Here is a 25,556-nt window from a genome sequence, read left to right as displayed (position 1 = left end):
AGGAGGGACACTTTTGTCCTGAGGGCTGTTACCCTCCTACGACTGCTCTGACACTGTATCTGATGTCCTTACCTGCTGAGCTGCACAGAGATGTTTGATTGAGCTATTCTATTTTATTGTATTTTACTGCACAATGTGGGAGGGGACAAATAAAGTGATTTTTATTGATTGAGAACAGGGCTCCTGAATACAGGAGACAGGGGAGCACATGTTCTGCTCTCTAACAGGGCTGTCTCATGAGTCTACATTAGGACAGAGCTGACTGATCCCATGAGAGGTCCTGCTCTTCTGCAGAGCGGTGGATGATCTTTTGTGCTGTGCGTGCTGCTCTCTGCCCACAGCTCTGGTGCAAGTGTGTCTGAGGGTTATGTAATGCGCCTGTCCCAGTGACTCATAAAAGGACATATCTGTGAGACCAGACATTTCTAGGTCACTGCTTTTTGAATATCATCATTTCTACACAATATCACTTTTATTCTGTACATCCATAATTTTAAATGAAAGGGGCTGAACACACTGCCTTCTTTGATATGTCATTTTACATAAAAGAGGGGTATTTTACTTCTGTGGGGTATTAACTGGTAAAAAATAACATATTTATTACTGCTATGGGGAATTAATTGGTAAACATAGCATATTTAGAGCACCATGTTACCTTTTGTTGTTTTGAAAACAATGTAATAACATTTCACTTTCTTATGATGCTCTCAGTCTCTCCTTCCTTTGCTCCCCGGGATTAGTCACTACCCCTTCAGAGCATTGGCACAACACAATCACCAGGCATCCCACTAACGAACCTACTGCACAAAGCATCAGGATTGTCAAGTTACTGGGTACAGTTTTGTATCTTTTTTTTTTTTACATCACCCCCTTGAACTGCCATCTTATCGTGGTGGGGGAGTTTGCGTACCTAAATGATCCTAGGAGCTACATTCCCTGGGGCATTATGCACCTGGTACGGTCTCCCACGGCAAACAGGTCCAAGGTGACGGGTCAGACTAAGAGCAGTTCACAGTACCTTGATGAACAGTAAAATATCAAGGGTTGTGATGTTGCCCAATATGGCAAACCCGGGGCCCCACCCTGGAGCCAGGACTGGGGTTGGGGCTCAATTGCGAGTTCCTGGTGGCCAGGCTACGGCGCCCAAAAGGACGACATGGGTGCCCCCTCCTGTGGGTCACTACTCCTTCTCTTCCACTTCTCTGGCGTTTCCCATGGGGAGAGGCAGTGAGCTGGTGTGGGCTTGTTTATAGACCCACAGCTCACCCTCCACATGTTGGAGTTCACCCCGGTTAACGAGTGGGTCAGGGTCAGGTCTCTCACTATTGTGACTGACACCTGGAGAGGGGTGATGGGGAAGAACAGCCTCCCTGATCTGAATCCGATCAGTGTTTTGTTATTGGACTTCTGTGCTAGTCACAGTTTGTCTATAACAAACACCATGTTCGAACACAAGAGGGTCCATCTATCGGTCAGCCTAAAAGAAATTCTGTGGGCAGCAGTGCTTCACCAACACTGTTTACAGTGCGAGTGTAGTGCCGCTGACCTTGACTGGGGATGTTGTTGGATGGTGGAAGGAATCTTTGAGGATCTCCTCAATCCCACCATCACATCTTCTGAGGAGGAGGATCGGGACTTGGAGGCAGAATAATCCATAATCTCTGGCTGAAGTCAATGAGGTGGTTTCGCAAGGCTCTAGAGGTGGTCGAGATCCGCCCCAAGTATCTTAAGTCTCTGAATGTTGTGTAGCTGACTTTCTGCAACATTGCATGGCAGTTGGAGAGAGTACCTCTGGATTAGCAGATCGGGGTGGTGATCCCTCTGTTTAAAAAGGGGAGACCCGAGGGTGCATCCTAACTACATACACACTTTTCAGCCTCCCCAGTAAGGTGTATTCCAGGATACTGCAGAGAATAATCTGACCGATAGTTAAACCTTGGATTCAGGAGTAGCAGTGTGGTTTTCGTCATGGTTACAGAACACTGGACCAGTTCTATACTCTCTATTGGGTGCTCTAGGGTTCATGGGATTTTGGCCAACCAGTTCACATGTGTTTTATGGACCTGGAGAAGGCATGTGACTGTTTCCCTCATTCCTCCTGTGGGGGATGCTCTGTGAGTATGGAGTCTGGGGCCCCACTGGGAGGAGGCCCAGGGGAAGGTCGAGGACATGCTGAAGGGACTATGCCTCTTGGCTAGCCTAGGAACAACTCAGGATGCCCCTGGAAGAGCTGGAGGAGGTGTGTGTGGAGAGGGAAGTTTGGGCCTCCTTGCTCAGTCTGCTGCCTCTGCGACCGGGCCCCGGATAAAGTGGAAGAAAATAGATGAATGGCTTTTATATATTTGTATTGTTGTGTGGATAGTAGGGGCGATGTAGGCTTGTGGGCTGAACATCGCACAGAATTTTACAGCTAACCATAAGGAGGGTTGGGAGAGATCGCTAAAATACTCACGCACAGATGACTTCCAAAAACTCTTCAGGCATGTTCCAGATGAGGGAATAACATTATAACATGGTAAAAAGCTAAAAAAAAAAGTTGATTTTGCATAATACCCTCTCTTTAAAGAACAAGAAGTGAGATGTCTTACTCCCCCTCCCCAGCAGATGCAGAACAATGGCAAAGGTAGACAACTGTCCCATAGCTGTGCTCTGGAGCCTGTGGCTGTGTGCAGAGGAGTGGTGCTGACTCAGATGGGTTTATATTGTTGGTTTAGTGCCTCCTACGTTCACAGACCTGTGTGGAGAGGCCTATAGCAGCTTTATGAGTGCTCTGGCATGGACGGGACACATTTGCATTTCCCCTCTCCGTGATCTCACTCCTCGCAGGTTTAAAGTGTCTCTTTGGCCTCTAGGAGAGAAAGCAGAGGAAAGTTTTGGAATACTTAGCGAGGATATATTGTAGCTTGCAGTGCAGGCTAATAAAGTGCAGAGAAAGGGGCTTTGGGCTGCTGCTTTTAATAAAAATGTCACTTCTATAATATTTTCTTAACTCTCATATCCACATTACTCAAGGCTCTGCTCATGTATTAAAGTTATTGGTCCAACTGAGGACCACCCACCTGGTAATTTACAGAAGTACAAAGATGTTTTAATAAAATTGTCTTTGTTCCAGTAGTTTTCAGATTCCATACTTTTACTTCTACTTGAATAATATATTGTACAGTGTAACTACTCCTACTTGTGTAATATATCATACAATATAACAGTACTCTTACCTTTTATTTTTTGAAAATGCATTGTTTTCCAAAAAAACAATGTATTAACTTATTTATATGTTTAACGTTCATTTCTGATTCTCTGAGTCCTCCCTCTCTTTGCTCCTCACACTGTCACTTCCACTTCAGAGTGTTATCGCAACACAATTGGAGTGCATCCTGCTAATGAAACTCCTGCACATGAAATTAGATTTGTCAGGTTGCTGTGTACAGGTTGCTTTTGTATATGTCAGCTTATGGGCTGAGCATTGCACAGAATCTCACAGCTCACTATAAGGAGGGTCCAAATAGGGCCCAGAAGAGACTGATAAAATACTCAGATATGCTTGGTTGACATCTAAAACCTCATCAGCCATGTTTTTGATGACTGAGCAACGTTATAACATGGTAGAATACTAAAAAATGTTTCTTTAAATCTCAAGGACCTGTCCTTTTATAACCGGGCTCACACCAGACTGATATGTGTAACGCTCTGAATTGACTTCTGACATGGCTCTCACTGAAAGCAATCAGGACCCATTGGGATGTTCAAGTTTCTCCAATCTGATTGGTCGAAGCGTCACAACAGCGAAAAATCTAACTTTTGCTACATCCAGTTCAGAGAATTCCCATCAATTGCCGTTTTCACGCCCACTGTTGTACGCCTACTCCTCTGCTCTTACTTCTCCAATTTTTCAGCTGAGTTTTCTAACACAGAAGTCAGCGGACATGTTTCTTTCATAAAGTCATTTTAGGGGAATATTTCTATTTTAAATATTCAAATGATAATATAATGATTCACAGGTGTCATAGATAACTATATAGCAGACACAAGTACAATAGGTCTTCTTTGCAAAGCAGGTAGGTACTTTAGTTTAGAAAAGCTTTTGGTTGGTTGGACTTCACATTAAAATTAATAGTGCTGTAATTTGGTGCTCTTTGTAAAGGACTGACTTCTATGTGTAAAAAGTGCAAGTAAATAAAGTTGACTTGACTTGATTTGTGTTATTGTGTTATAGAAATATTTTTGTTCTATCTATGTTGAGTAATTTATAGCACACTTTGTATTTGTACTTGAGTAATATTACTTTAAAGAGGGGGTATTGTGTGTTTTTTTATTTTTTTTTTATTTTCTCGCTTTCCGACATGTTATAATGTTGTTCCCTTATCAAAAACAAGAGATTTAGATGTCATCCAAGCATGTTTGAGTATTTCAGCGACCACCCCGGGGCCTATTCGAACCCTCCTTACGGATAGCTGTTAAATTCTGTGCAATGCTCTGCCCACAAGCCTACGTCACCCATGCTCCCACACGACAATTCTACATAAATACACAAAAACATGATACAAAACTGTACACAGCAACTTGACAAACCTGATGCGATGTGCAATAGTTTCATTAGCGGCATACACACTGATTGTGTTTTGCGAATATATCATTTTGAAAACAATAAAAGGTTACGTTATGTGTTAAGTAAAATAACCTCTCTTAAAGTAATGGTATACTCGGACTCTACGCACTGCTCAGAACAGTTTTCTCTGTGTATTCTGACCCACAAACTCTCTCAGAATGAAAAGATGCCTGGTCCAATCTTGTTTGCTCTGTGCTGCTGGTGAGTGACAGGCAGATAATAGAGTCTAAGTGTATTCCTCATGATGAATGCGTCCTGCTACAGCTGACCTGTGTTTTTGTTTGAACAGAGCTCAACGTGCCAGGATTCTTACCCCACTCTCCTCTCTCCGTCTCTCTCTTCTACCTCTCCACTCTCTCATCTGCTCTAACATCACTCCTTCCTCTCTTTCTCCCATCACTATCTGCTCCTATCGCTCTTCTACTCTCTCTCCTTCTCTAACATCTCTTTTGCCATCTCTTCTACCTCTTTTCTCTTTACTCTAACATCTCTCCCTCCTCTCCTCTCTTCACCACTATCTCTCCTGTCCTCTCTCCTCTCCGCTGATATCTCTCCTGTCCTCTCTCCTCTGATCTCTTCTGTCCTCTCCTCTTCTGTCCTCTCTTCTCCTCTCCTACGTCTCCTGTCGTCCCTCTCCTCGAATGTCCCTCTCTCCTCTAACATTTCCCTCTCCTTTGACATCTGCCCCTCCCTCTCTTCTACCTCTCCTCCCTTGTAACATTTTTTCCTCCTCTCCTCCTCGACCATCCCTCCCTCCCTCCCGCACTCTCTCGACTCCAACATATCTTCTGCCCTTTCTTCTATCTCTCTTCTCCCTCTCCTTGTCTAACATCGCTCATCTCTCCTCTCTCTCCTCCTCCACCATCTTTTCTGCCGTCGCTTCTACCCATCTTCTTTTTCCTCCTCTTTTCTGTTTAAGTCCACACACCTTCACTAGAATCATTTGGATGATTTCAGCCCTGGAATTGCCCGTCTCTACTGAACAACGGTTGAAAACTACTACTTGATGACATCACAAGGTGGAACAGAGCATTTTCAGCTTTGGTAGATAGATTAATAACAAAAGGTTACTCAAACATGACTAAATGAAACAAAACACAATTCCAGGTATGTTTTCTCCTCTACCATCTCTCCCAGGTACCGCCGGAGTATATGTAATAGTATGGATTTTCATGATTTTAAAGAGATATAATAAATGTACTGTTAAAAGTCCAGTCGCCTCTCTCTCATTCCTCTGCCCTATCAATCTGTCATTTGTTAAACTGAACAAAAATTAAGAAAAAACATGTTGTTTTTTTTTCTCTTTTGATTCACAACAGCAATTACAATAAAACAGTTGGAGCTTTCTATCATGTTATAACATTATTTCTTCATCAAAAACATGACTGAAGACGTTTTTAATGTCATCCATGAATGTTTTAGTAATTTAGTAATCTCTCCCGGGCTCTATTCAAACCCTGCTCACGTTTAGCAATAAGATTCTGTTCAATGTTCAGCCCATTCCCAGATGGTCATTTTTCATAAATATACAAAAGCAGGATCTGAAACAGTACGCTACAACTTCACAAACCTAATGTGATGTGCACTGGTTTCATTAGCGGAACGCTGATTTTGTTGTGATAGTAAAGTGACTTAGCATAGAGAGCAAATCCTAGGGACAGGTGCAGAGGTCTAGGGACAGGTGCAAAGGTCTGAGGGACAGGTGCAGAGGTCTGGGGCAAGTGCAAAGGTCTGAGGACAGGTGCAGAGGTCTAGGGACAGGTGCAAAGGTCTGTGGGACAGGTGCAGAGGTCTGGGGCAAGTGCAAAGGTCTGAGGACAGGTGCAGAGGTCTAGGGACAGGTGCAAAGGTCTGTGGGACAGGTGCAGAGGTCTGGAGCAAGTGCAAAGGTCTGAGGACAGGTGCAAAGGTCTGAGGGACAGGTGCAGAGGTCTGGGGCAAGTGCAAAGGTCTGAGGACAGGTGCAGAGGTCTGGGGCAAGTGCAAAGGTCTGAGGGACAGGTGCAGAGGTCTAGGGACAGGTGCAGAGGTCTAGGGACAGGTGCAAAGGTCTGAGGGACAGGTGCAGAGGTCTGGGGCAAGTGCAAAGGTCTGAGGACAGGTGCAGAGGTCTAGGGACAGGTGCAAAGGTCTGTGGGACAGGTGCAGAGGTCTGGGGCAAGTGCAAAGGTTTGAGGACAGGTGCAGAGGTCTAGGGACAGGTGCAAAGGTCTGTGGGACAGGTGCAGAGGTCTGGAGCAAGTGCCAAGGTCTGAGGACAGGTGCAAAGGTCTGAGGGACAGGTGCAGAGGTCTGGGGCAAGTGCAAAGGTCTGAGGACAGGTGCAGAGGTCTGGGGCAAGTGCAAAGGTCTGAGGGACAGGTGCAGAGGTCTAGGGACAGGTGCAGAGGTCTAGGGACAGGTGCAAAGGTCTGAGGGACAGGTGCAGAGGTCTGAGGGACAGGTGCAGAGGTCTAGGGACAGGTGCAAAGGTCTGAGGGACAGGTGCAGAGGTCTGAGGGACAAGTGCAGAGGTCTGGGACAGGTGCAGAGGTCTGTGGGACAGGTGCAGAGGTCTGGGACAGGTGCAGAGGTCTGTGGGACAGGTGCAGAGGTCTGTGGGACAGGTGCAGAGGTCTGGGTCATGTAAAATAATTAATGGAAAATGAAATATAAAAAGCATGCTACAAAATCTATGTATCACTCATTTCATTTATTTTCAATTAAAAAACAAAATGTGATTCCTTCTCATTTTGATTGACAAGATGAGTTACCATACAGCAATTTTAACTCATTTTCAGTTTTTTATTTGAATCCTTCTTTGAAAATAGCAAATATTGAAACCTCTCTTGTCCCCCTTCTCTCTCCTCTTCCTCCTCTTCTCTTCCTCCTCTCCGCTTTCTCCTCTTCTCTTCCTCCTCTCAGCTCTGCTCTAGGATTGATTCTCCTAATTGGCTGTCACGCGAGCAAAGTGCTACAGACCTTTTGTAGAGTGGCGGTCGGAGTAGAGTCAGAGCAGAAGGATGAGAGGGCGGAGGTGGTGCTGCTGGGGGCAGGGAGCGGGGGCGCAAGATGGTGGATTGATTGAGGACAGAGAGAGACAGGTTGGGTTCACATGACATCACAACACTGTAGAATATTTAAACTATTTCTATGGTGGAATTTGCTGATTTGTTGACCTTGTTTATGGTTAACATCTCTGTAATTAATGGGCCCATCTACATGAAACAAAAACTGGCACAAAGTAAAATTATTTGGTCAAAATAGTTTCAGAAGTGGTGTTGTTAATCCACCCCAAAGATGTGACTTTTTTCAGTTAAAAAGATGTAAAACTATGAGATTCATATGGCACGTTTGTAATTCCAACTAATAATAAATTTCAATGTTTGTGGATTTCAGTCTTGGATATTTAGTAAATCTCCTATAAAATTAGTAGTTGACGCACTGCACTTGTTATCAGTAGAAGTTATGTTTGATTTCAACGTGTTTAAATCAAAATCTTAGTCCACTTTTCAGGCTGTGTTTGCTAATGTGTCTATTATGTCGCCATGGTAACTTTCTTTGTGAGCCTTTTGGAATCAAGGCATTTTTTCTATTAATATTAATACAGTTTCTGTCATTTTATCACTACAAAAACACTTGATTCAATCTGAGCATTTCAGAGTGAAACCTTGTCCTGTTCTTCATGGAAGCACCCTTAAGCCACAGTCCATGACCTTTTGGAATTTTAAACTCAAGGTAAATGCTAATTACACTTGCATGAAAAGGCAGGCACATGTTTTGGTTTTTTTTACCAGTGCTGTCACCATAGCAACCTGAAATTGTATTCGTCAGGGAGTTTTGTTTTTTTTCATTGATTTTCAAAAGCGTAAATTTTTAATGTTATCAAAAATGGTTTGTTTTGCAAAGGATTTATCACAGCAGTGTAGACCAACAACAAAATGGAACACTGGCACATTTCCAACCGTCAGCATGTGTGGGACAGACTCAGATGCCCTCCCTATAGAATGAGTCATGAGCTGCTAATTATGTCATATTTAAAATGCATCAGAAAACAAGAAATGACATGACCTCAGACCCCCTCAAGAATGTCATTTGTGTAATGCATTTTCCAAAAAAGAGTTTAGAAATAGTGACTGGAGTTTAGATTACATCCTCATAGACATTTTTTAAGGGGATTGGGGACATGGAGCACCACTGAGCATTTGTATTTAGGGCAGCCATATGGCAGGCAGCTGCCCGGTTAACATTTTAAAAAACATAAGCAGGATTGTTGTCACGTGAAAGGACTTTAAAGGTAGAAAGAGAAAGCCAGGTGACACTACCAGCCCAAGTTATGGCTCAGATCTATGTAACGGTGACACTCATCCACTCATGCATGTAAATGTAAATTTAATTGAATAGAGTTCAGTGCCATTCTGTGGAAGATTTCAGGCAAAGCAATTGTGCTGGAATCCTGGGGATTCTCATGCACAGTGTGAGGACATGATATCAGGCTAGACCATAAAAGCAAACGTTACAGCAGGGTTTCCCACAATCCATTTTACCAAAGCAGCATTCTCTTGGTGGCACATGGCAGCATGGCTACCTTTCATGCTTCACAGTAGAAAGTTTCTGGGTTTGCTCCTCTGGTCTCCAGGCCTTTGTGTACAGAGTTTGCATGTTCTCCTTGAGTCTGGATGGGTTTCTCTGGCCTTTCATGCAGCTAAGATAGTGACCAAGCCTTGAAACAAGATCATGGAGGTGGGTCCCCAAGCACTGCACTGCAGCACTCGCTGCCCCGATGAGGTGCCCCAGTGGCACTGAAGAATGGGTCAAATGCAGAGAACAAATTCCCTGGAGATGTAGAGGACAGCACCACAACACAGGACAGGAAGTGGGTAAAGCCAGAGGCCCAAGCAGACAATACACTCTGCTTTTAAAGACTAGTGCCACCTGGTGGTGTGTCATATTACCCACAACAGACTTCACTTTAACTGTGACATAGTGCACCTTTAAGACACAAGAATAATATGGAACATTACTGGACTCAGTCTCTAACAAATCAAAATCTTGTTCACTATTTGCAGTTTTCGGTTTATATTGTCTCTCCCATAGAGTGTTACAGGTCCCTGCCTTTCCACTAAACTATGACAACAATTTGTAGATTAAAGAGAATGAAATCAATGATTTTTTGTCATTACGACATATAGTAAGTGAATATATGAGTTCTCTGTCTCTCATGGGCTGCTGAGTGGGTTACATTGTGAGTGTTATGACAGTATGATGCCAGTTTCTGTGCTGCCCTTTTGGCCCATACTGACCCCTCCACTGGCTCTGTCCAGCTTGGAGCCAGCAGCTGAGTGACCATCTGCCCAACCACATGCTCTGGTTCTGAGCTGCGTACAGGCTCCACCACTGCCCCTCTCCCCCAAGGCAGGTGGGCCTCTGCTCTCTGTCCAGATCCACATGTGGAAAACCAGATGGTGTAAAGGATGAAGTGGATATGGATTTGTGCTGATTCATATATCAAAATAAAACTAGTCCAGTTGATGTACAGTTCATTTCATCATTGTTGGATGATCACGGATGGAGGTTTAACCTACCAGAAAAATATCTTCCTTGCGTGAAAATTGTCTCTGTATTTTGGATGGAATTTTTGGTGTTGGTGACAGAGGTAGTGAAACCCTGTTAAAGAACTCATCACTACTTCCTGTTTTTTATCTTTTTCTTTTTTTTCTTAACTTTTTCCCACAAACTGACACTTGAATCTATTTACCACCGGTAATATCCCACCAAACCAACCATAACCAGAAAAACATGAAAACCTGCACTTTAGGCTGACGAGATCTAAATAAAAGTAAATTTGTGATGATTACATTTCAATAAGGCATTTCATTGATGAAATAAAAATTAAACAGAAAAGATTTGATGATGTCTTAATTTCCCTCTGGCTGTACCAAGAAAATCTATGAACAGAACCACCAGTGCCAAAGGGCAGTCCGGACAGAGTCCAACATGCACTGGGAGTAGGACTGACTTAAAGCAGACCTATTCTGCAAAATCAACTTTTCAGAGCGTTTAACCATGTTATAGGTTAAAGGTCATTTTCCAATTTTATTTTCTTAAACTGTGATACACACAGAATCGCTGGTGTGATCTGCAGCTGTCCATTGGAGGTGCTGACAGCTTCATGGTGTTAGCAAGAGGTTTGATTGACAGCATTGCTAAACGCCCGCTCCCTGCTAAACCAATGGTGAAAGTGGGAAGATGCATTACCTTCAACAGCCTTGCACTGGATTGGCTCTTTGGTTGCCATGATAACCCTGGTCAGATTTCCAAATATGGAACTCAGCTCCAAATTCATCTCTAAAACTGCTAGCCTTGGTGAGCTTCATTTGGAGCCAAACGCTAAGGGTGATATCACACTCACTTAGTCGACTTCTTTACAGTCTATGTTTGGAACACACAGATCTGTTTACTTATGAAAGGGAGCTTAAATTAGTTTTTACTGCAGAGAACTCAGCTCCTGCTCCAGTCATACAGGGACCAGACAGCCCTTAGCAACGCCTTCTCCAGATCCACAAAGCACATGTGAGTATTTCTGAGCAAAGTGCCCTGGACCCCATACACCTGGAGCACAGTGCGTGAACAAAATGGATGGAAATAAGCAAAGATATCAAAGGATGGAGATATAAAATGCCTATATTACGCTTTTATCTATGTTATATTGTTATTTCCTCATCAAAAACTTACCTAGAATTGTGTTTTGTTTCATTCACACGTTTAACACCTAAACCCTGCCTATTTAGACTTAGTTTTCGTCTCTGTAACAGAAGATACTTGGTTCCACCTTGTGAAGTCATATGATAATACAGAAACTGCTCCTCTGTGTTTTTAAACTCCATACACCTTCACTAAAATCATTTGGATGATTTCAGCCCTGGAATTGACAATCTCTACTGAATAAAGGGTAAAAGAGAGCCGTTACCTTCCACTATATGACATCGGAAGGTGAAACAGAGCATTTTGAGCTTTGGTGATGTAGACAGCCCAAACATGTGTAAATGAAACAAAACACAACTCCAGGTATGTTTTGGATGATGTAATAACTTATAACATGACTTAAAGTTCATCGCTCAACCGCTATGTTATTAAAGCATTTCACCGAATCGTGCTTTTGGATTTCAAACAACCGAGCAGCCACTGTTGAGCCTCATGTTGAGCTCCATATAGAGCTACACATATGCAGTCACCCATACAAGCACTAATTAAGAGCAATGATGCTTAGCTTCAGAGATCTGATGAGATTGGGCATTCACAAGGTGGTATAATTCTTAATGCACATTAAAGTGGACAAGATTGTCAGATTGTTGAAGGCAAGACACTGCAGGTGAAAAAATAAACATACGCTTCCAATTTGAAACTTTTTTTTTTTTTTTTTACATTTTTTCATCATGAAAAAGGGTTTAAATGTTGTGTTTTCTTGCTTTTTGTTGACGATGCAAAACAACACAAAACAATTACAGAGGTTATTTTGGATATATATGTTTTTGGAGCTAAATCTGACAACTCAGTCTCCTCCATCTGAATTATTTAGAAGTTACAATGTCACATGTGAATCACTGGATGCAAGTGATTTAAATGAAATAGTAAAACAACAGGCGAAAATTGTGTGCTGTTGTTGTTGCCAAGTGAAAGCGTATACTGGCAGACCAAACTGACCAAAAAGTAAATACCAGATGAAAAATAAACACACATTGACAACCCCGTTCTACATCACATCCATTTGCCTGGACCAAATGAACATAGTGTGTTCAGTTTGAAACAGTACAACTACCACACCAGGTTACACCTCCACTACATGGGGCAGTTACAGCTGTGAGGGGTCAACATAGTGAACTGTGGCTCACGTATTAGCTGCTGCACATATGACCAGCTCACTGATGTATTATACAATGGAATATGAGGCACATCACGCTTCCCATCGATTTTCCACAAAGGCAGGATCCTTTTCATGGAGAGCCCTAAGGGTGCAGCTCTGAGCGGGCTCTCTGCGATGTGATCGAGCAGGCGGAGGGAGGAGAGGGAGTGAGATGGACTGCGATGGACTGTATATATGAGCATCTACACACACACACACACACATCATACCCACACTTACACTGATTTTAGCCTTCTTGCGGACACACTCTACACTGACTTGCATTCATCCATTCAAGACCATAGTCACTACTTGTTTACCCTTAACCTAAACCCAAACCATAACCTATTTTGACCCATATCTGAACTTAAAACCATGTTGTTGATAATAAAATAATAATAATAAAATATTTACATCATGGGGACCTGATTTGTGTCCCTATAAGGGTGACAGGTCCCCATGATGTGAGTATGTGTACAGATCTTAATCACCACAGTGTGATAAAAAGCTGTCCACACATACACAGAGGGTGGGTGGGGCCAACAGTTACAGTCAATATGAACATCACGTTAAGGTACATGGGTAAGATTGTGACTGAGATGTGCTTTTAAAAAATCAAAGAGATTTTTATTTATGATAAAACTGAAGATTTATGGAAAAGCTTAAATCACATTAATTACACCAAACACCAAAAACAATATAAATAAAAAATATAAACTAAACTGCAAGGAGTGACAAAGAGCCCTTACAACACTTGGGGCAATGGAAGTGAAATGCCTATTAACCCTGGCTTGACATTTGGTTCAAAATTCCCACTGTTACACTAGAAATAAATGCTTCTGTCCCATTTTATCTTTGCACAGGGCGCTGGAGTGCCATTTTGTAAAGATAAAAGTTATATCATTGTGTCAATAGCACAATACACAGACTCTTTATTAGGTCACAACTACTGAAGTTCATTAAAGTATGAGGACTAGATTTGCATATTTCAATTCAAAAGGGCAGACTTCACGTTGGAGATAAGGTCTGGTCCTCAGTGTCACATAGAGAAGTTATGTACCAAATTTCATTGGATTACAACAAACAGAATCACATAAAGGACCACATTTTATTGACCTATGACAAACTACATTTTTCCATCCCATTTTAATTTTGCCGGGGATGCTAGAGAGCCAGTTTTAAAGATACACGTTTAATTCACATATTGTTGTGTCCAGGTAATCATAATACACAAATACTACATTGGGTCCCTCCTGATCTGACATTTTTTAAAGTTACAGGGATTTTTATACTTTCAAAATGGCCGCTTCATCAAGGGGCAAGTCAACAATATTTGTATAGCACAATTCATACACAAAGTAATTCAAAGTGCTTTACAGAATAAGAAACTCATTAAAATCGCAATACAAACTAATCAAAACATAAATAATTATCATAAAAGTTTTATTAAAAGAGAGGAGTGCAGAATAAAAACCTTTCAGTCATATGCACAGCTAAACAGAACCGTCTTGATCCTGGATTTAAACACTGTCAAAGTAGAGGCCTGTCTCTCATCTTTAGGGAGACTGTTCCAGAGTTTAGCTGCATAAAACTGAATTGATGGCATTTTTGATGCCCTGAACCTTGTCATTAAAGAATACTGCAAACTCAACGCACTTAAATGTGGAAATTAAGTGCAGTGAGTTTACAGTTAATGAACCCAGACTCGAGCTCCTCATGAACACACACTGAGACTTATATACAGTGGCTTGCAAAAATATTCATCCCCCTGAAACTTTTTCAAATTTTGTCAAGTCACAACCACAAATTTAAATAGTTTTTAATTTGCATTTGATGTGAGTAACACAAAATGGTAAAAAAAAAAAAAGAAACTGCAAAAGTAATACTTTGTGGAACCGCCTTTTGCTGCAATTACAGCTGCAAGTCTTTTGGGGTATTTTGGGGTATGCTTTGCATACCTACAGACTTTTTGCCCATTCTTCCAGGCAAAACAGTTCAAGCTTTATCAGATTTGATGGAGACCATTTGTGAACTGCATCTTGCCACAGATTCTCAATTGGATTTAGGTCCAGACTTTGACTGGGCCATTCTAACACATGAATATGTTCTGCTTTAAACCATTCCATTGTGGCTTTGGCTTTATGTTTAGGATCGTTGTCCTGCTGGAAGGTGAACCTTCGCCCCAGTCTCAAGTCTTTTGCAGACTCCAACAGGTTTTCTTCTAAGATTGCTCTGTATTGGGGCGACAGTGGCTCAGTGGTTAGAGTGTTGGTCCCCCAACCCGAAGGTCGGAGGATTGAGTAATGCTTGGACCAAGTTCTGTCGTTGTGTCCTTAGGCAAGACACTTCACCCACATTGACTTGTGCGACTTGTGTAAATTCTTTTAGGACCTTTTGATCCCTAATAGGTCCTGATGTTGCTGCCTCAGTTTGGAGTTCATTGGATAAAACCTTAGGACAAGTTTGTTAAAGTACAAGGTCTAGATTTTGTACATCTGCATATTTTGTTTGAAAATGACCACCTTGGAGATACGATGTGGTCCCTATAGAATTTGAAAGACACAATTGCTACATTGGCTCAGTCCAGATCCAACCATTTTTGCAGAAGTTACAGGGATTTTAATACTTTCAAAATGGCTACTTCATTAAGAGTCACGGGGCTTATTGTTTTTTGAGCGAGGGATACATACTGTTACACACAGTACTTCCAATTTGAGCACCTCTGATTGTTGATGCCGGACGTCGTTACTGCCTACATGAATCATGATTTGGCTGTACCTGTTTCTATTCTGCTTTAAAAGCCTATGGTTTGCTTCAATGTCACCCACTCTGGCCCCCGGATAACACTTAACTGTTGGGAGCTCTACATCTCTAACTGTAGAACTTGAAATAACCAAAGTTTCACGCGTCCATTTGGCAGCGTCACATATGATTACTTGAGCATGATAGAGCAAACAAAGCGGAAGAAGATCCATAATGCTAGTCTATTAGACTAGCTCAGGCTGAAGCTAATGAGAAGAGCTTTAATCTGCGAAATACTAAGCAACTGGGAGCTGGATAGGGCTCTGGAAGTTTAAGTAACCAGGTCCCAGGTGTGTTTGATTAATTTGTGGATTAACAGTAACAGAAGAGACAGCTAACAACACAACTCGCAAACAGAATACACTCACCAGGAAGTGACCTCACACTAGGAAGGTAAATATATTTAAGTGCATAAATCATTGCCAGACTCATTTAAAGCATTTCTGCCATCAAATCACATTCATTACGACTGCGTGCTTATATTAACCTATCAGGGCACTTTTTCCCCTATGATAATTCCCTGATTGAAGCATGGAGAGTGCCCAAGCTAAAACTAATGTCTGGTTCTTTATAAAGCCATTGTTTTAAGTTCTAAAGCAAAGGTACTCAAGATGATAGCCAATAAGAATACAAGTAATACATAATATACATATATTATTATTATTATATTATATTATTATTATTATTATTATTACATATATAATTGTTAAAGAACATGTGATCTTTAATAATTAAATTAGCTATATCAACAGAAACACATTAGGTAATATTGTCTACATTATTGATTACTTCAGACTGAGTTAAGTGTAGGGCTCTGTAATTGCTCACATTTGACTTCTATCATGATCAAATATTTATCCCATAATGCATTGGGAGGACCAAAATGTGTGAACTGGAACTGTGGGTGGTGATAATTGATTGGCCCAGCCCTGATATTGATCGTCTTTTCATTTGGCAGAGTTCTGATTTGGATGGACTTTTATCAGTCTATATAGGTTAATGTTAAGATGTGCTTTATTCTCCTGGTAAGGAAATTCATCCTCTGCATTTGATCCATCCTTCAGTGCTGCTGGGGTAACCCGTCTTCAGATCTTGAGCTAGTCTTTGGCAAGAAAACCTTAGCAGAAGAATTTTAACTGTGCATGTTTTGCTATGTTTTCTTTAAATAGAGCTGCTAAACTGGGCAGTACCTGGAGGACTAAAGACTGGTTTATAGTCCAGCATCAGATCCATACAGATGCTCTGCACTGCTCCCCAACACACTTGACAGCCAATCCAAAACCCGGTGTTTGCTTTGCACATACATGCTGTGTACATGTACCTCGGCCAGAAAGTTATCATACTTGAATTTCCACCAAATGCAACCACTGTGAATGGTTCATCCACATAGACTATATGGACAACTGACGAAAAACAGCTTGGAACAGCTATTGGCACAGGAATGTCTAGAGCCTAGAGTAAATAAATAAATGCAAATTAAATCATTTGCATTCCCGTGATAAACCTGGATCCTGATTAGCTCTGCAAAAGCTCGTATGGTTCAGGTCTGCTAGCAGCTGCAGCAGCTAAAAGCTTTAAAAAAGAGCATGAGAGGGGAGGAGATGTGGGGTCTGGACATATGAGGAACAGTGTGACAGGTATGCACACTTCAAACTACAGTAGTCCCTTGTTTATCACGGGGGTTACGTTCTAAAAATAACCTGCTATAGGCGAAATAAAGTAGTCAGCTTTATTTTTTACAATTATATATGTATTTTAAAGCTCTAAAACTCCTCACCACACACTTTATACACTTTTCTCAGACAGGCTTTAACATTTTTTCACATTTCTCTCTTGTCTCAAAATTCAAACCTTCATAGATTTTACAGAATCTACGAAAGTACAGAAAGTAAATTAGTTTGAGAAATAAAAATATAAATGTCTTGTATACTGTAAATAGCTTTTAGAAATACACACACATTTAATTTTAATGATCAGCCTATGAGGTTGCACACAGAAGAAATTATTAATAGTGACTCCTGCGACCGCAGGCGCCTTTGTCGGTGCAGAACATTTCATCGACATTGTGGGTTTTGTCTGGGAGAAACTTGCAAACATACAGCACTTCAGAGTCACACTGTGATCAAACATTTGTAAATTTGGCTGAACACATTCTGTACTGTACAGGAGACACGGCACGGAGGAGAGTGATTGACAAAGGTCTACAGTCCTTCAGCCAATCAGGACGCAGAACACAATGCACGTTCATATCTTGTAAAAAAAAAAAAAAAAAAAAAAAAAAAAAAAAAAAAAAGCATGCAAAATTGCATTTAAAAAATCTGCGAAACAGCGATGCTGCGAAAGGTCAACTGCGTTAAAGTGAGGGAATACAAGGAGTGGTGGCTTTGAGATGGAGATGTACAGCAGACTGGGGTCCCGAGCTGCTCTTGTGGTGGTGTTTGTACATTCTCTTCATTCACAAGAAAAAACAATAGTGATAGACTGTATGCTAATAGGTGTGAGAGCACTAATTAGGGGCCTAGATGATTATGCAAATATGACTCAGACCTAATTCATACTTAGTTCAGCAGACCTAGCTAACAAACAGAAACTGTAATGAAACAGATGTGTTAATTTCAACGTATAAGTAAAAAGTGGAGATAGATATAAGGCTGTGTCCACCTGTCTGTCCATCTCCATCTGACCAGACCTGAAGAAATGGCTTGGATGTCTTCACTCTAAAACGTTTGTCCAGTTGACAGAATTGAGTTTTTCTTTTGCTATGAATCATAGCTGGACGACAGAGGGATTACAAAGACATAAATTCAGTACATTTCAAAAGGCAATATTGTTGTATAGTATACGTATCATATATGACTGTGTGTCTTGCCCAAGGACACAACAAGCACTTGAGCTGCCAAAGTATTAACCACCGAGTCACTGTGGCCTCTGCTGCATCACACAGCACAAGTGAGGGCTCACGTGAGGGGTCCACTGGAGCTCACAGCTAATGCAATGTCTCCAGGGTAATTACTCCCGTGAAGCGATCAGGCCCATGCATTAACCTTTGGCAGGTACTCCAGGGCCCCTCCCTCACAGCCCCTTGCTCTCCCTGCACACTTTGCTGGCACACGCTCACTTTACTCTCAATGGATGGGTGCTATTAAAGGTTCTGTACTTGATCTTTACTGTCTTAAAAACATGAAAAATAGAAGTAGTTCTTTTTAAATGGTTTGCAGTGGTACAAAGTTTTTCTTCGCTTACCTTTTGCACTCTAAGCGTCCTAATTATTCACTGTGAGTCTATAAGCACTTTTGACAATCCTCAGAAGTCAGTGCGGGCTTTGGCTGTCACTGTAATGCCAACAACAATGAGAATGACTCATAATTAGAAGGCAGATAGTACACAGTGGACTAATTTTGACCTCAAGAGCTGCTTATATAATATATCTGTACTGTGTAATACATTAGGACCAGTGTAATCCTAAACAGGTCTGCCTCCCCCTGGCTCCTCTCTTCTGTATAGATCTAGACAGTAACAGTGGCAGTAAAAAAGTGACATTTTTAAGATTTTTAATGTTCAGTGATGGGCAGATTGATACTGACTGAGGTGTTGAAAAGTTCAGTTTTGAAGTTGTATTTGGAGTGATTCATGACTGTTTGAGCAATCTTTAATTTTTAAGACACCGGTTCACACCCACTGCTCTATACTTACCTCATTCTACAATTTTATTTTCTTAATCGGTTATATACATAGGATTTGGCAGCATTTCATAATCATTTTTACACAAATGAAAAAAAAAAAAACTGCTGTGGAAGTCTGCGTACTTCTATCTTTTAAGTAATTTAGATGAATATTGCAATTTATAATCTCAAAATTATGCCATAATGATCTATGTGTGATTATAACTATACAGCAGACCCAAGCACAATATGTTTTTTAAGTCTATTTTATTCAGCTCATCAGTTTTGAACAGGAAGTCAGTGGTCCCATTTCTATTATGAAGCACAGAATGTCTTCTTTAACTGTCATAATAATAGCGAGGGCCTTGTCTATTGCCTTTAAACAGCACCAAACTAGGAACATCATGAACGCACCCTTAATCTCCAGTGCCCAGGCAAAAAGAGCACTCTGATGCATGATGGGTATGAGTGTGAGTTTGACATCACATCTAGAGCTGGGCTATTCACATCAATTTTCTTTTAGGCACAGACTTTTTGGAGGTGCCACCATTTCTGTCACAATCATTTTAATACTTTCTGTATTTCTTATGATCATGTTGACTGGGATCCAGAATACACACTTGTTCAAAGATGTGAGTCTGGTCGCTGGTGAATCTCCTTGAGGTTAGATGGGGGTGACTGACAGGTGGATTAAGCAGTCAGGGACACGCATGGCCTCTTCGTATCAAAACAAATATGGCTGCTTATGAGGAAAAAAGAGAGAAAAAATATCACAAGGGACTGAAAAACAGGACAGATTCCTACAGAATCAATGAGTAAAGGACTAAACTCTGTTAATCAGAGGTGAGAGAAATTTAACTTTATTCAAAATAATAGATGACCAATGAGCTCCTTCATTTCACATGTGTCACTGAAATAAACAAACCTGATTGCACAATTATGTTTGGTTCTAGCTTGAAGAGGGACAGAAGGAGTGTGACCAGACTGCATTAAAAATACAGAGAGATATTCTGGATTAGGCAAATGATTTTGTCCTTCTAATTATGTTATTGTTTTAAACTCGGACTTAATCAACCAGCCTTAGCAATTTGAGTATTTATTATTATTATTAAAATATGTAGATCTTTTTAAATAATGATAATATCACAACCACTGCTATATCCATTTTTTGGTCAAATTGCCTAACCAGTACTGAACCAGAATAAAAAACAAAACAAAAAAAACAACAAGTCTAAACCAGGACTAAGTCAGAATTAAACCAGGACTAACCAGTAAACAGTAGAAAAAAATATGTTTGCTTATTTGGGGATGGGTCACAGGCTTCAAGGATAGGCCTGTGTTATAACTAAAGGATATGAGAAGTAAAGCAAAGGCTGGGTTTTTGAAATCACTTTGATAACTCTGTTCTATTCTATTCACTGTAAATAATGTTTATTCTTGAGAGCACCGCACTGTCTGTTAGGATCCAGGGCAAGTCTGTATTATTAGTGCTACATAGGGAGATGTATACGCAGAGATGAGCTGCGTTTGAGGTCAGTCCTATGTGCTGTACACTGTTGTATACTGCCCTGGTGAAGCTGATGTTTGTGCCTGGAGGACAAGAGCAGGCCAGGCTTCTATTCTCAGAGTGCTCCTGCTTTTCCAATGTTCTGTATAGTCTTGTGCGCTGAGGCATTATTGAGAATACTGATCTCCTCTGACTACAGGAGTTAAGAGAGAATAGGAGATCTGAGGGGCAGGGTATGGGCTTAGGTACAATACACAACAATAGAATAAAAAAATAAAAAAAAACTAAATAAAAAAAAAAAAGAAAATTAAAAAGTATTCCCATGATTTACAGAGAAGTGTACCTTAATGCATGCAGTAAGTAAATGTCGAAATTAGATGAGGTCATAATCAGAGATCTATAGTACTCAAAAACATTTACTCAAGTAGATTAACTTTTTAATACAATTGTAGTTGTACCAGAAACATTACATGTACTCCTGCTTGAATAATATACTGTGCAATGTAACAATACTCTTACTTGAGTAATATATTGTCATAACGCTAGGCACAAGGGACCAAAAATACAGAACTCAGGGAAGTTTCAATAGTGTTTATTTACAAGGTGAGGGTTGACAAATGACAGTAGATCAGACGGTGTGTCGGGAGTGGGGAGTAGCTGTGGTCCAGGGGAAAACGTTAGGAGCTGAATCTGAGATGAGGAGTACAGTACCGTCACAGGGAAGCAGGGTCGAAGGTGGGAGTGCTGAGCTGGTCCAAGGAGCGGGATCTGGTGAGGAGCAAAGGTAATCCGGTAAACACATAAAAAGCAGAGAAAAAACATGAACAAAGCCGAGCAAGGTATATTCACATGAACACGCGGCCGATCTGGCGCTGAGTGTTGGGTCCTGGCTCCTCTTATCCACCGCAGGTGCAGCTGATGATGATTGCTTCAAGGTGTGCACGGGAGGAGCCAAGATCTCCGCCCAGCTCCAGACTCAGACATGTGAGGGAGGGGGAAAGAACAACAAGCGAGGCAGGACAGACTGGGATCATGACATATATTGAACATTTTAAGACCAAAATGATGAGTCTGACAGTAGCAAAACAGAGGAGTAATGTTTTCCCAATAAAAGTGAATTGAGCCGATGGAGTCGGATTGTGCCCATCACTGCCTGTTTGGAACGCAGTGGGTAGCAGGGTAAGTATGTCCATTTATATGTACAGTTTAAGAGTGTAACAGTACTCTTACTTGAGTAATATATTGGTCACTCTTCCCACTGTGACAAAAGCCCTATCTCCAAAAAGCCTCTAACACAACAGTGTACCACATCAGTGTAGCTACTCCGTCTGACGTACTAAAGACATCTCTGCTCAAACAAGTATATTAGCCAACTTATTTATTGGAAATGTGTGCCTACATGTTCAGCACATGAAAATCATGTTGGATCTTATCGGTTTCTTCATTTTTAAATTGCAAATAGATCTGATGTAGGGAACATGTGAAAAAAAATCATTAACCAGAGCTAGATAACATAATTCTGTTGATATATATGACTTATATATGACTATATTCTGGCTGACAGTCAGAGTAGGCTACATTACAACCCCGGTATAGTGAATATAGTTTGGATTCAATTAATTATCATTTGTGAGTGTCTAAAGTAGGCATCAAAACTTGTTATCAAAAGGAACAAATGTTCTCTGTACCGCAGTTGTTTCAGTATCTAGTCCACTGAAGGCTGAGTCTGGAGGTGACCTGTCCATGGTGCTGAACCTCTCTGAGCTGTAGCCATGTTACTATGACAATCTTATTGTGATATTTTTTGCAACTTTTCTTTAATTTGCATATTTAGACAAAGAAAACATTTACATAAACAAAACACAGAACTGTAAAAAGGAAGTATAGGAAGAGGCTTACATCTGGTGAGAAATAGTAATCATATTCATTATTGTGTCAAACTGCCTTTTATGTTTTGCTTGGGAAGTCCAGACTGATATCTCTGTATTTTTTAAGTAGAGAGATATCAGTCTGGTCGCCACTCCCTCTGTCCCATCTCAAGTCAGGTTCAAATACCACAGACCAATCAGATTTGAAGGAGCTCACTAGTCACCCATCATTTCAAAGTTTAGTGCTTCACTCATTGATTCTGCAGTTTTTCTTCATAAGCAGCCATATGTGTTTTGATACAGACAGTTCATGTGTGTCCCTTATTAAAAATGCCATATGTATAAAATGCCAGAACACTCAGCAGCGAACCCTGTTCACACATGCACCAGTCCCAGAACATTGCCGGGTCTGCTCTGTTCACACATAACCTGCATTTGGCTCTCTGTGCACGTCATTAAAATTGAATGGGAATGTGAATCTGTTATACAAGGGAAACATTAATAGAATGGTTGTGAGTCTTTGTGAGATTCTGACGAGGTGGAGGGCTTGTCTAATATAATTTTTGGGATGAATTAAACTTATACAAATAATTCATCTACCCAAAATATTGTACCCTACTTACTTTTTGTGATTTTAAAGTCTGAAGACACAAAAATCATCAACAAAGCCACGGTGGACTTCATCTGGGCAGCAAGGAAACCAAAACTCAAATTAGAGACAATTCAGACTTCAATTGCCCAAAGAACAGAGTGGATGGGGGCCTACCTAATGTAGAATATTTTGTCCTTTCAGCCCCAGCTAAGATTCTTTCTGCCTGGATAATAATGAAAATTCAGATTTACCCTAATTAAATATTCAGGCTTTATTTTGCAAACCATCATCACCTGTCAATCTGTTAGGGAGCAACTTAATCAGGTTAACAGATGTAGTCAAAAATAATCATCTGCTAGAATGCCCTATGGGCTTGGGGAAGACACGTTTTAAAAGTAACTAATCTTCCCATATCTTATCAAGTTTAATAAATAATCCAGACCTATTTCCACATCTTATAAGAACAAGTTTTACAGGATGGCACATTGCTGGGGTTCATAGGTTTTTTGACCTTGTTACAAAATGAGAATTCAAGGAGGAACAACATGTGGAGAAAGCCCTCTCTGCTTGTAGTTATCCAAAGTGGGCCTTCAATAGACCTAAAAGAGCTAAAAAAAAATAAATAAAAAAAAAACAAAAAAAAAAAACAGGACAACAGGGAATCTGAACCCAGAAGGAAAGGTGTTACCATTTCTTACACAGTGGGTGTGTCAGAAAAACTTCAGAGAATTTTCAGATAGTATGAGGTTCCTATTTATTTCAAACCTACAAACACTTTAAGACAGAAACTGGTTCACCCAAAGGACAAAACCCCAAGCCATAAACAAAGTAATGTGGTCTACTCCATTCAGTGTAGTGAAGAGTGCAGTGAGCGTTACATTAGAGAAACTAAACATAAGAGGATGTACCAACACCGGCGTGAGAGCTCCTCTGGACCCCAGTCTGCTGTGCATCTCAAAGAGACTAATCACTCCTTTGAAGATAGTGAGGTTCAGATCTTCACAGAGAAAAGAAATGGTTTGAGAGAGGAGATAAAGAAGCTATTTTTGTTAGGAAAGAGAATCCTTCCTTAAACAGGAATGGGGGCCTTAGACATCATATATCCCCCATCTATAACCCCATCCTCAGACCCAAAACAAACAAAGAGAACAATAGCAGGGTCGTGTCCAGATGACAGATTCAAACTTCATCTTTTGCTATGTATTCTGTAGTGTTTGTTTGTTTGGTTTGTTTGATTCATGTTGAATATATATTTTTTTTATAAATAAGTTATAAATAAATAAATAATAATATAATAATACATTTAATGAGAAGGAAACATTACACAATCAAGGAACTCGAGCTTGTAACTTAGGAAACTGTCATGATCCGCACTGTCCGCTCCTGGTTTTCCTCCCGTCCTGCTCCTTCCCTCCCTCACCTGCCAGATCTGGGCTGGGCTCCTGGCTCCTCCTGCGCGCACCTGCAGCCCATCAGCGCAATCACCACACCTGCTGTGCATAAGAGGAGCTGGGAGAAGAGACTCAGGGCGAGCTCATTGTCGTGTCACTTGATTCCTGTGTTCCTGTCATGCCTGCGTTCCTGTCGGTTCCTGTTGGTTCCTGTGTTCCTGCTCACCTGCTCACCTCCGGATCACCTTCTGTTCGTACTTTGTCCCTTGTCTACAATAAATAGTGTAATTCTGCCCCGAGTCTGCATCCCTTGGTCCGCTACACACACCCGTTACGACAGAAACCAAGAGATTGTCCTGGCAATGTTCTGGGTTTATTCACATATACACCGTCCTTGAATATTCCTGGTAATTGAGAATGTAGGAAATCAGTTCTGGCTCCGTTCACACATGACCCCGTTCTGGTAAAATGCAGGTAAATTCACCTTATATTCGATCCAAAAAGTACCATACAGTTATGCTCTGATCTGGCCTGTGTACATTCTTCTTGTTTGGCTCTTTTTGACATTCGGATTCCTACTTGTGTCTATGAGGTAAGCATGCTCTCTCTCCCTGTAATGAGATCATATTATGGGATATATGTGTGCGTGTTACAGAGCTGAGTCTCCTCTGAGTCCGTCAGAGTGGATGTGAGAGGAAGAGCATGTACGAGCTGTAATTAGCCTCTGGAGAATCAGAGGACACTGGGTTATGGATTCTTTCACTGTGTTGTTGATACTAAATATTGATTTTGTATTACAATATAGGGTGTGAAATGTGCTGTTACTCCAAACGCCAATTCTGTAGACCACAGCTTTCTACATCCATGTTTTTCTGACACAACACTGGAAATAAAGTTTACGTTTTTATTAGTTTTTTAATTGAATTTAGAGAAAGTTTTAAAAGTGGTCATCCGAGGTTATGGCTCCCATCCAAAAGCTCTTTTCATTTTGATGGTGAGGAACTAAGAGTTATACTATTCTGAGTTAACAAATAGCTAACGTCATTATGTGATGTCACTCTGAAGGGGGAGTAACTTAGCACGGGGAGTAAAGCGACACAAGTAAAGCGACGGGAGTAAAAACTCATCGTCAAAAACAAAAGTGAAACTCATAAAACATGTTAATGCGTTTTGTTTTTTCAGGGGTTTTTTTGTTTTATTTTTTGCTGATTTTCAAAACAATAAGGTAACATGGTGACCTAAATAT

This window comes from Periophthalmus magnuspinnatus, chromosome 14 (assembly GCF_009829125.3).
Source record: "Periophthalmus magnuspinnatus isolate fPerMag1 chromosome 14, fPerMag1.2.pri, whole genome shotgun sequence".
Lineage (NCBI taxonomy): Eukaryota > Metazoa > Chordata > Actinopteri > Gobiiformes > Gobiidae > Periophthalmus > Periophthalmus magnuspinnatus.
The sequence above is the reverse complement of the archived record's forward strand: the minus strand, read 5'-3'. Positions refer to the sequence as shown.